This window comes from Dasypus novemcinctus, chromosome 18 (assembly GCF_030445035.2).
Source record: "Dasypus novemcinctus isolate mDasNov1 chromosome 18, mDasNov1.1.hap2, whole genome shotgun sequence".
Classification (NCBI taxonomy): Eukaryota; Metazoa; Chordata; class Mammalia; order Cingulata; family Dasypodidae; genus Dasypus; species Dasypus novemcinctus.
In genome coordinates, this window is record NC_080690.1 from 62,934,052 (window position 1) to 62,943,574 (window position 9,523).

At 38.6% G+C, this 9,523-nt stretch overlaps 1 long non-coding RNA gene across 1 annotated transcript in view; it reads right to left on the minus strand.

Annotated features, from left to right (window-relative positions):
* Positions 1–374: 374 nt before the first annotated feature.
* LOC105747197 (uncharacterized) overlaps positions 375–9,523 on the minus strand; it is a 31,396-nt gene continuing 22,247 nt past the window's right edge. The window contains exon 3 of the long non-coding RNA XR_001119306.4: positions 375–3,301. This is a non-coding gene — a long non-coding RNA (uncharacterized lncRNA). The remainder of the gene's footprint in view (positions 3,302–9,523) is intronic.

The following is a 9,523-nucleotide window of genomic DNA, read 5'->3' on the forward strand; positions in this document are numbered from 1 at the left end:
ATCACAAACCACATGAGATCCCAGTGGCTTGGCTCAAGCCTTGTTTCCCAGCCAAGTACAGTTGTGCAATAAGAACCTAAATCTAAGCTAATTTGTGGTTAGAGAAAATGACCAGCCAAAACAATTTCAAAATAAAATCTGATCTTATTTTTTAAAATAATTATATACATGCGTAATATGCTTTTCACAGGGATGAGGGAAAAAATATGTGAGAAGAAATGAGAGTTAGGAAATAAATTACTTATAATAACAGATTACTTATTATACTATTACTTATAAAATTACTTATAATAATAGCTAAAAAATTAAGCATCCTGTGTGGCAGGCATTGTTCTAAGCATTTCACACATAATTTCATTGTGCCCTCACAGAAATTATTACTGTGTTTTGTTTTTATTATAGAAGTTGTAGGTTTACAAAAATCATGCACAAAGTACAGAGTTCCCATATAATCCCCCTACACACATACACACAGTTTTCCCTATTTTAATAGTTTGCATTAGTGTGGTACATTTGTTACAACTGATTTACATTAGGTTTCACAATTTGTGTTTTTTGTTTTTGTTTTCGTTTTTGTTTGAGGAGGTACCAGGGATTGAACCTGGGACCTCATAAGTGAGAAGCAGGCACTCAACCACTGAGTTACACCCGCTCCCCTGTGTTGGTTTTTTTTTTTTTAAGATTTATTTTATTTATTTCTTTCCCCTTCCCCCCGTTGTCTGCTCTTTGTGTCCATTCACTGTGTGTTCTTCTGTGTCCGGTTGCATTCTTGTCATACTGTACCAGGAAACTGTCATTTTTTTGTTGTTACATCATCTTGCTGCGTCAGCTCTCCGTGCATGTAGCACCACTCCTGGGCAGGCTGCACTTTTTTCGCATGGGGTGGCTCTCCTTGTGGGACGCACTCCTTGTGCATGGGGCATCCCTATGTGAGGGACACTACTGTGTGGCATGGCGCTCCTTGAGCACACCAGCATTGCGCGTGGGCCAGCTCCACACAAGTCAAGGAAGCCCTGGATATTGAACCCTGAACCTCCCATGTGGTAGGCGGATGCTCTATCACTTGAGCCACAACCGCTTCCCTGTGTTGGTTTTTTATACTATTGTTTTTTAATTTTTAACTTTTCATTTTCATAATACTTAACTTTCAAAAATGTTGCTAAATACTCAAGAGTTCTGGTATGTTCTTCAACCACTTTCTTCAAATAACATCTTACTTAATAATATATGATCAAAACCAGGAAATTAGGATTGATAGAATATTATTAACTATTCTAAAAATATTCAAATATTAAAATTCTGCTTATCTTCCCACTAATGTCCCTTTTCTGGTTCAGAATCCAATCCAGGATTTCATACTGAATGAAGTTGCCATGTCTCCTTGGTCTCCATTGAGGGTTGTTTCTCAGTTTTTCTGTTTCATTGACCTTAACACTTTTGAAGAGTACTGTTCTTTTTTTTTTTTTTTCGATGTTCAATTTTTTTTTTAGATTTTAAACTATTTTTTCCTTTATATGTATGTTACATTGAAAATATAGGGGACTGATCAGTCTTGTAGACTGTCTTTCATTTTGGGCTTAGCTAATGTGTCCCTGTTATTAAACTGAGGTTATGCATTTTGACAAGAATATCACAGAAGTGATGCTTTACCTTCTCAGTGCCTCACAGCAGAAGGCCGTGAGGTTGTATTTCTCATTCCTGCTGATGTTAACTTTAAGCACTTGGATAAGCCAGTGTCTGCCAGGTTTCTCTCCTGGAAAGTTACTATTTTTTTCTCATTTTAATTAGTAAGTCTCTTGTGGGGAGGTACTTTGAGACTATGCAAATAGTCTGTTTCTCATTATGATTTTCTCAATATACATCATCCATTGATATTCTTACCTCTAACAATTATTACTGTGGTATTAGCCAAATGGTGATTTTTTTTCTATTTCCATCATTCATTCTACATTTATTAATTGGAATTCTGCTAGGAGGAAGAACTATTCCTTCTCCCACATTTATTTATTTATTCAATTATTTATTTATATCAGTATAGACTAATGGATACACATAGGTTACGATCCATTATTGTCATTATTTATTATGTTGTTCACATTGTCCCAAATTTGGCATTTGGGAGTTCCTTCAAGTTGACTTGTGTCCTTTTGACATGACACCATCATTTTTTTTTAGCAGTTCCCGTGACACAAGAAGTTCCAGGCACATCTTGCATGTTCCCTGCCCCAGCCCTGGAATCAGTCATTTCACCAAAATGCCTGGGTTCCTTTTATCAGAGAATGGTATTTACAGACCAGGGATACTAGGTGTGCTCCTTGCTCCTAGATACCACTGTTTCTAGGCCCTCTGCAAACAGAGATAGAAATATATGTATGTATACATACACATTAATATACTACTATTAACTCCATTTTACATATTAGGTAAATAAGGCACAGAAAAGTTAAGCAGCTTGCCCCAAATCACAGAGCTAGCTTGCACTGGAAATGGGAAATCAAAATAATGATAGATGCATCATAAGTTTTTACAAGTGGAATTAACTTCTTTATACATACAAATCAGCAGAAAGCAACAAGTCTAACATTCAGCATAGACACTCTCTTCGTAAAAGAGAAATCCGCAATAACAACAACACTAAAAATCACCATGTACTGAATTCCTGTCTGGGCACTGGGCACCTACACTAGCTCATTTATTCTCAAAAACTCTACACAGTAGGTAGTACAATACTCATTTTACTAATCAAGGAAGCAAGGATCAAATAAACTATCTGATTTTCCCAAAACTACACAGTTAAGTGACACAACCAGTAATTGAACCCAGGTCTGTCAGGATCTAAGGTTCATACTTATTCCACCATATCAGTGCCTTCCAAAAATGATTTTAGGTGGGACATGAATGAGCTTTTTTTTACTTTAATAGTTAGATATATTTATTTTAATACAAGTTTGAAAAAATATAAGCACACATCAAATCCATAATTTCACAAATAATGTTACACAGGATGAGGCTTAGTTTTGTAAAAATGAATTTATTTAAGCAGAAATCTAACAAAGTACAGGTGGTACAAGACTATAGCAAACATCATAAAGATGATTCAACAGTGTTTGAAAGACAAGACACTACAGTACTATGCTGTCTCATTTTCAGTTACACTCATGAAATTAGGAATATGATGTAGTGCTGCAGAAAGAACAACAGAATAAGAATCTTGGGCCTGGGTTTTAGCTGTAGATGTGTAACCATTACCTATGCATACTTGGCCATTTCCTCTACTCTCTCTGGGCCTCAGTTTCCTCATCTGAAAAAAAAAAAGAGATAATGATTTAATTCACTAGTGTATACTTTTGAGAGCAATTTGATAATGATATCGAGAAACATAAAATTATTCTTAACTTTTGGGAAGCAGATGTGGCTCAGGCAACTGAGCTCCCACCTACCACACGGGAGGTCCATGGTTAGGTTCCCAGTGCTTCCTAAAGAAAACAGCAAGCTGGCCTGATGGGCAGGCGTAGCAAACTGACGCAACAAGACAACACAACAAGAGACACAAGAAGAAAAACATAATGAGAGACAAAACAAAGCAAGGAACAGAAGTGGCTCCAATGATTAGGCACCTCCCTCCCACATCGGAGGTCCTGGGTTCAGTTCCCAGTGCCTCCTAAAGACACAGCACACAGCAAGTGCAAACAATGAAGGGGTGGAGAGAAATAAATAAATATAATAAATCTTAAAAAAAAAATTCTTAACTTTTGATTCAGCAACTCTACTTTGAAAATTTTCTCCCAAGAAAATAACCTAAAATTTGGAAAACAAGTACAAGCACAGAGAAATTTATCAACATCCAAAACTAAGACAATACAGATATTCAGCAATAGGAGAACAGTTCAATAATTTGGAGCATGCATACTTATAAAAAGTATTATGCAGTTATTTAAAATGTCTATTATGAAGACTACATAGCAACATGCTTATGAAGTGAAAAAGAAATTTGTTTACATAATATGGTTATCACTATGTAAAGAAAACCATATGCAGGAAACAAATATAACAAAATACCAACAATTGGTAAAAGCAGAGATTTCTTCATTTGTACTTTCCAAATTTTCTCCAATATAGTTCTCAATGAAGGGATTCAACAAAATAATCTCCAATATTCTGTGGCTTTTCTCTGGAACTAGGAGTAGAGGTCAGGAAGGAGGAAAATGTTAGAAATTTTTAGATGACAGGGGCTATGCCTGATTAAACTACTTTAACAGCCCTCAAATTAGAATATGAGAACATTTGAAAAACAGCATTCGGGAAATTATGCAACACCCTCCAACTATGTGGCAAAAAGGGCACGAGTCTGGGAAATGGGAGCTCTGTATTGAACCAGATAATCTCTAAGAGCCCTCTCCAGACAACTTGTCTGTTCATTCAGTGAACAAACATTTACCAAGTGCCTACCAGGTGCCAGAGATTATGTAGCTGCTAACGACTACTGAGCCATTGGCTCAGAGTCTACTGAGGGGAAAAGATTTCAAACAAACCATAACTGTGCAATAATAGAGCTACATCTTAATATGATGGGAATCATATAATGGCATAATTAACTGATAGAAAATATCAGAAACTACTATACAGAGGAAGTGTCATCTAAGCCCAGTTCTAGCTGTGGAATCTTAAGTCTATAAACTATCATCTTTGATTTTCATAAAAATATTTTAGGTTTCACAAAATGAGGATAAGACAGCACCAGGTATAGACAGACTTGAATAGAGGCCAAAAGAGGAATGGGTTTGTTTCAGAGGAACAAAGGAAAATACTATCCTCTTATAGTTGAACTGTGGATTCAAATACAGCAATTTAGAGATCAGGTGACAATCCTGGTTTATAAAATAAATTGCTCCTTGCTCCCATTCTTTAAGCCATAATAAGGATTTTAATGACCACAGGAGCAGGTAAAGAAAGAGGGAAGAGATAAGTCTTGTTTAACCTCTACCCTTTGTCCTCTCTTCATCCAGAAACCATTCTTTCTCTACCTAGCCATGCTTTTCTCTAGGGCAAGATTTTAAACTGCAATTATTTATCCATTCAAAATGCTTCTCTGATGAGAAAGCTAGATTCCTAAGTAAAAAAAGGAGGAGAAATGGGAACTGGGCTAACCTAGGTGGCACAATGCTGAGAGGACCATTTCTATTCTCCTTTTCCCTTGCCAGTGCATGGAAGTGACCTGTTTCCTTCCAACAGGGGTCGCCAGTGGCCATAGAGACCAACGCCAGGCCTCCAGGAGGTGGCTCCAGGAAGGCGGCCAAGAATGTGAGTGCAAAGGTCAGTAATCTCAGCCTCAACAACAGCTACGCACCACCATCGCCCCAGCCCAATGCCTAGAGCTCCTCTGAGAACAACGTAGATGTTACCTGAACTGACCTCACCCAGAAGGCACCAACCCGTTTTCTTCCTGAGTTTCAGGCAGGAGCTGGACTCTTCTAAGGCCCAAGGGAGGGCCAGCTGAATCTCTGGCTGCCGTCTTCCCTTTCCCTTTTCCCCAAAAACATAGGGCTGCCTTCCAAAAAGCTTTTAATTTTTCCTGGCCCTCCAAAAGCTTCCTAGATCCTTCGCTCAACCTATTTTTACTCACAAGAAAGACTGAAATCAGAAAGGCAAAATGGCTTGCCCGGGATATGTCAGTCTCTAGGTCCTAGTCCTCATCTTTTGGTCTTCCCAATGTTACCCGCCTCCAAAACTGCCACCAAATAAGTCCCTGCCCATACAGGTCAGGGCAAAAAAGTCAGAAATCCTGGTGCTCAGATAACTAGATATCTCCACTTTTCAGTGTTGCCCCCTTTCACACCCTACTGCAGTGTGAAAGAGGAAATGGAAGGCAAGGATGATGGCAAGGAAAGTCATGATCTACCCCCTCCCCTCAAGTATATTAACCTTCCCCTCTAAGTACCAACACTGTTATTTCAGATTGGCTCCTGAGAGCCCCTAAGAGAAAACTCATGACAGTGCCGGGGCTGCCAAAGAAGCAATGTCCCTGTGACCATCTCAAGGACAATGTGAAGAAAACCAGTAAGTTTGAAGAGAATGACCTTCCTTAAACCAGAGTCAGTCTGTGGAATCACTAGGGACGAAGCAGAGGTTGGGGACAGATAAGATGGGAAATGAAGACCAGGATAAGCACATATCTCACCCCTTCCACTTAGTGTCAACTTATGGGGAAATAGGAAGAGCAAGAAGAGAAGAATACAATTCTCCTGATACCAGAAAGGTTTAACCAAATTCCTAGATTTTAGAACCCCGCTGCTTATTCAAGTGGAGGGAGACAGGACTGTTGGGGGCCTGGTCAGGGATCTCTCAAGATGACACCAGTGTCAGCGTCAAACAGTATTTGGTTCTTCCCTAATGTAAACATTTTTAAGTATTTCCATAAAAATCATTCTGGCAATTGTCAAACTGATTGATATTCTATATTATCAAGGGTGGGATGAATCAGGATCCTCATACACTTTTTTTTTTTTTTAAGATTTATTTATTTACTTACTTACTTATTTCTCTCCCCCTCTCCCCCACCACCCCCGGTTGTCTGTTCTCTGTGTCTAAATGCTGAATCTTCTTCTTTGTCCACTTCTGTTGTTGTCAGCAGCACAGGAATCTGTGGTGTCAGCTCTCCATGTGGGCGGCGCCATTCCTGAGCAGGCTGCACCCTCTTTCACACTGGGTGGCTCTCCTTATGGGGTGCACTCCTTGCACGTCGGGCTCCCCTATGCGGGGACACCCCTGCATGGCAGGGCACTCCTTGCGTGCATCAGCACTATGCATGGGCCAGCTCCACACAGGTCAAGGAGGCCCGGGATTTGAACCACGGACCTACCATGTGGTAGACGGACGCCCTAACCACTGGGCCAAGTCCGCCGCCACACTTTTTTTTTTTAAGATTTATTTTTCATTTATTTCTCTCCCCTTATCCCCCTCCCCAGTTGTCTGCTCTCTGTGTCCATTCACTCTGTGTTCTTCTGTGACCACTTCTATCCTTATCAGTGGCACCAGGAATCTGTGTTTCTTTTTTCTGTGTCAGCTCTCCGTGTGTGCGGCACCATTCTTGAGCAGGCTGCACTTTCTTTCGCGCTAGGTGGCTCTCCTTCCGGGGCACACTCTTTGCGCATGGGGCTCCCCTACGTGGGGGACACCCCTGTGTGGCAGGGCACTCCTTGTGCTCATCAGCACTGCGCACGGGCCAGCTCCACACGGGTCAAGGAGGCCCTGGGTTTGGACTGCGGACCTCCCATGTGGTAGGGCCAAGTCCACTGGGCCAAGTCCACTTCCCCTCATACACTGTTGATGGAAGTGAAATACAATGTGCAATACCTATCAAATTTTTAAACATATGTGCCCTTAGATCCAGTCATCTCATTTCAAGCAATCTCCCTTATAGAATACTAGCATGATGGATACACAAAGATAAATGTGTAAGAAAATTCACTATTGTAGTTATTTGTATAGACAAATAAATGGAAATAATAAATGTTCATTGTATTATGATTCTCTAGGGAAACAGAATCAACAAGGGATATCTGTTGATAGTAAAAGATTTATCAGAGTCTCTCAGGCAGCTGTGGGGATGCACAAGTCCAGGTTCCACAGGCAGGCTGCAACCAGGAGCTCCAATGAAAGTTTAATGAAGATTCTTGATGACTTCTGGGAGATGTTGGCTGTCCAAAGACTTGCTGGGAAATTCTCTCTCAATCCTGGAATCACTTCCCCTTTTAAGGGATTCAACTGATTGAGTTAAGCATCAGTCATTGCTGATGGCAATCTCCCTGATTGATGTAATTATAACCTGCTATCTATGATTTACCTCTGCAGGAAAATCAATGGTGACTAAAGTCCATACATGCCTTTGTATTACAATTAGCCCAGGGCTTGCTGACCCAACAACTGGGTACAATTACCTGACACAATAGCCTAACCATCACATTCATCAAAAGCAAATGGGGCAAATCTGCAGTTGTTTAAAAACAATTAGGTAAATCGTTACATGTTGATTGGAAAGATATTCAATCTTCTGTGGAAAAATGATGCAGAGACCTCTACTTATTAATTTCAAATGGATTAAATATCTAAATTTGAAAGACAAATTTATAAGGGAATATAGAAGATTATAGTCATGACCTTCAAGTAGGGAAGGAGTTCTAAAGACATAAAACATATGAACCATAAAGAAAAATATTATTTTGACATCACTAAAATTTAAAAATTTGGATCATCAAAAGGATAAAATAACAAGCTACAGAGTAGATGATACCTGCAACATATATAACCAACCAATGATCAGTATTCAGAATACACGAAGAATTCAAATCAATGAGAGAAAGGCAGGCAACACAACAAAGGGGCAGAAGACTTGAATAGGCACTTCACAGAGAAGAAATCCAAATAGCTAAAAAACATATTAAGTGGCACTCAACCTTATTAGTAGTCAGGAAAATGTGAATTAAAACCAAAATGAGGTACATTAAAAAAAAAAGAAAAAAGATATTACAATATAATCATCAGATTGGCAAAAAATTTTAAAGTCTGACAAAACTGTTAGCAGGGAGTAGAGCAGAGGAACTTTCATATGCTGCTAGTGGGAGTGTAATTAGCAAATCACTTTGAAAAAGTGCTGGCAGTTATCTACCAAAGTTTAAGCTTTATGTACTGTCATCAAGCAATTCCGCTGCTCTTAGGTATAAACTCAAAAGAAATGCACACTAATATGCACCAGATGTACAAGAATTTCACAGTAGAACTGCTCATAACTGCCCCAAACTGAAAATTGTCCAAATGTCCAGCAGCTACTGAATAAATAAGCTGTGGTATATTATGTCTAGAACAGTAAGGATAAGCAAACACATAAAAACATAAATAAGTCTTACAAACACAACCTTGAATTTTAAAAAAAGATAATAATTTCACATAAAGTTTTAAAAAAACAGGCAAAATTAAACTAAGTTATTTAGAAATGTACAAACAAAAGAATAAAGAAAAGAAAGTAAATGATTACTATAAAGTCAGGATTAACTGTGAGGGAGAGAAGGTGGTGATCAGAAAAGGAGGAGAAATGCTGACAATGCTGTTTCTAGACTGGGTAGGAGATTCATGAATGTTTGCCTTGTAATTATTTATTGAATTGCACATATAAAGCTTAAGGACTTCTATATATGTGTAATACTTTCTAATAATAAAAGAATTGTAAAGGTGTATAGCAAAGCAGTATGTATAGGATAATCTCATTCTTGCTTTTTTAAAGGTAAACTGTTTTATTTATATATATAAAGATATGAAAGAATATATAGCAAACTATTCACAGTGGTTAAGCTCTGGGGAATGCAGAGTGGAGGTTGGGATGGGGGGATCTTTTACTTTTTACTGGACAGATTTTTTTAATTTTAGTTTTTCAATTGGACATGTCTTTTATCATGTTAAAGCACTCACAAAAATTAAATTATAAAAATGTTTTTAAAATGGTCTCTCTCCTATATTTGCATCCTAGGAC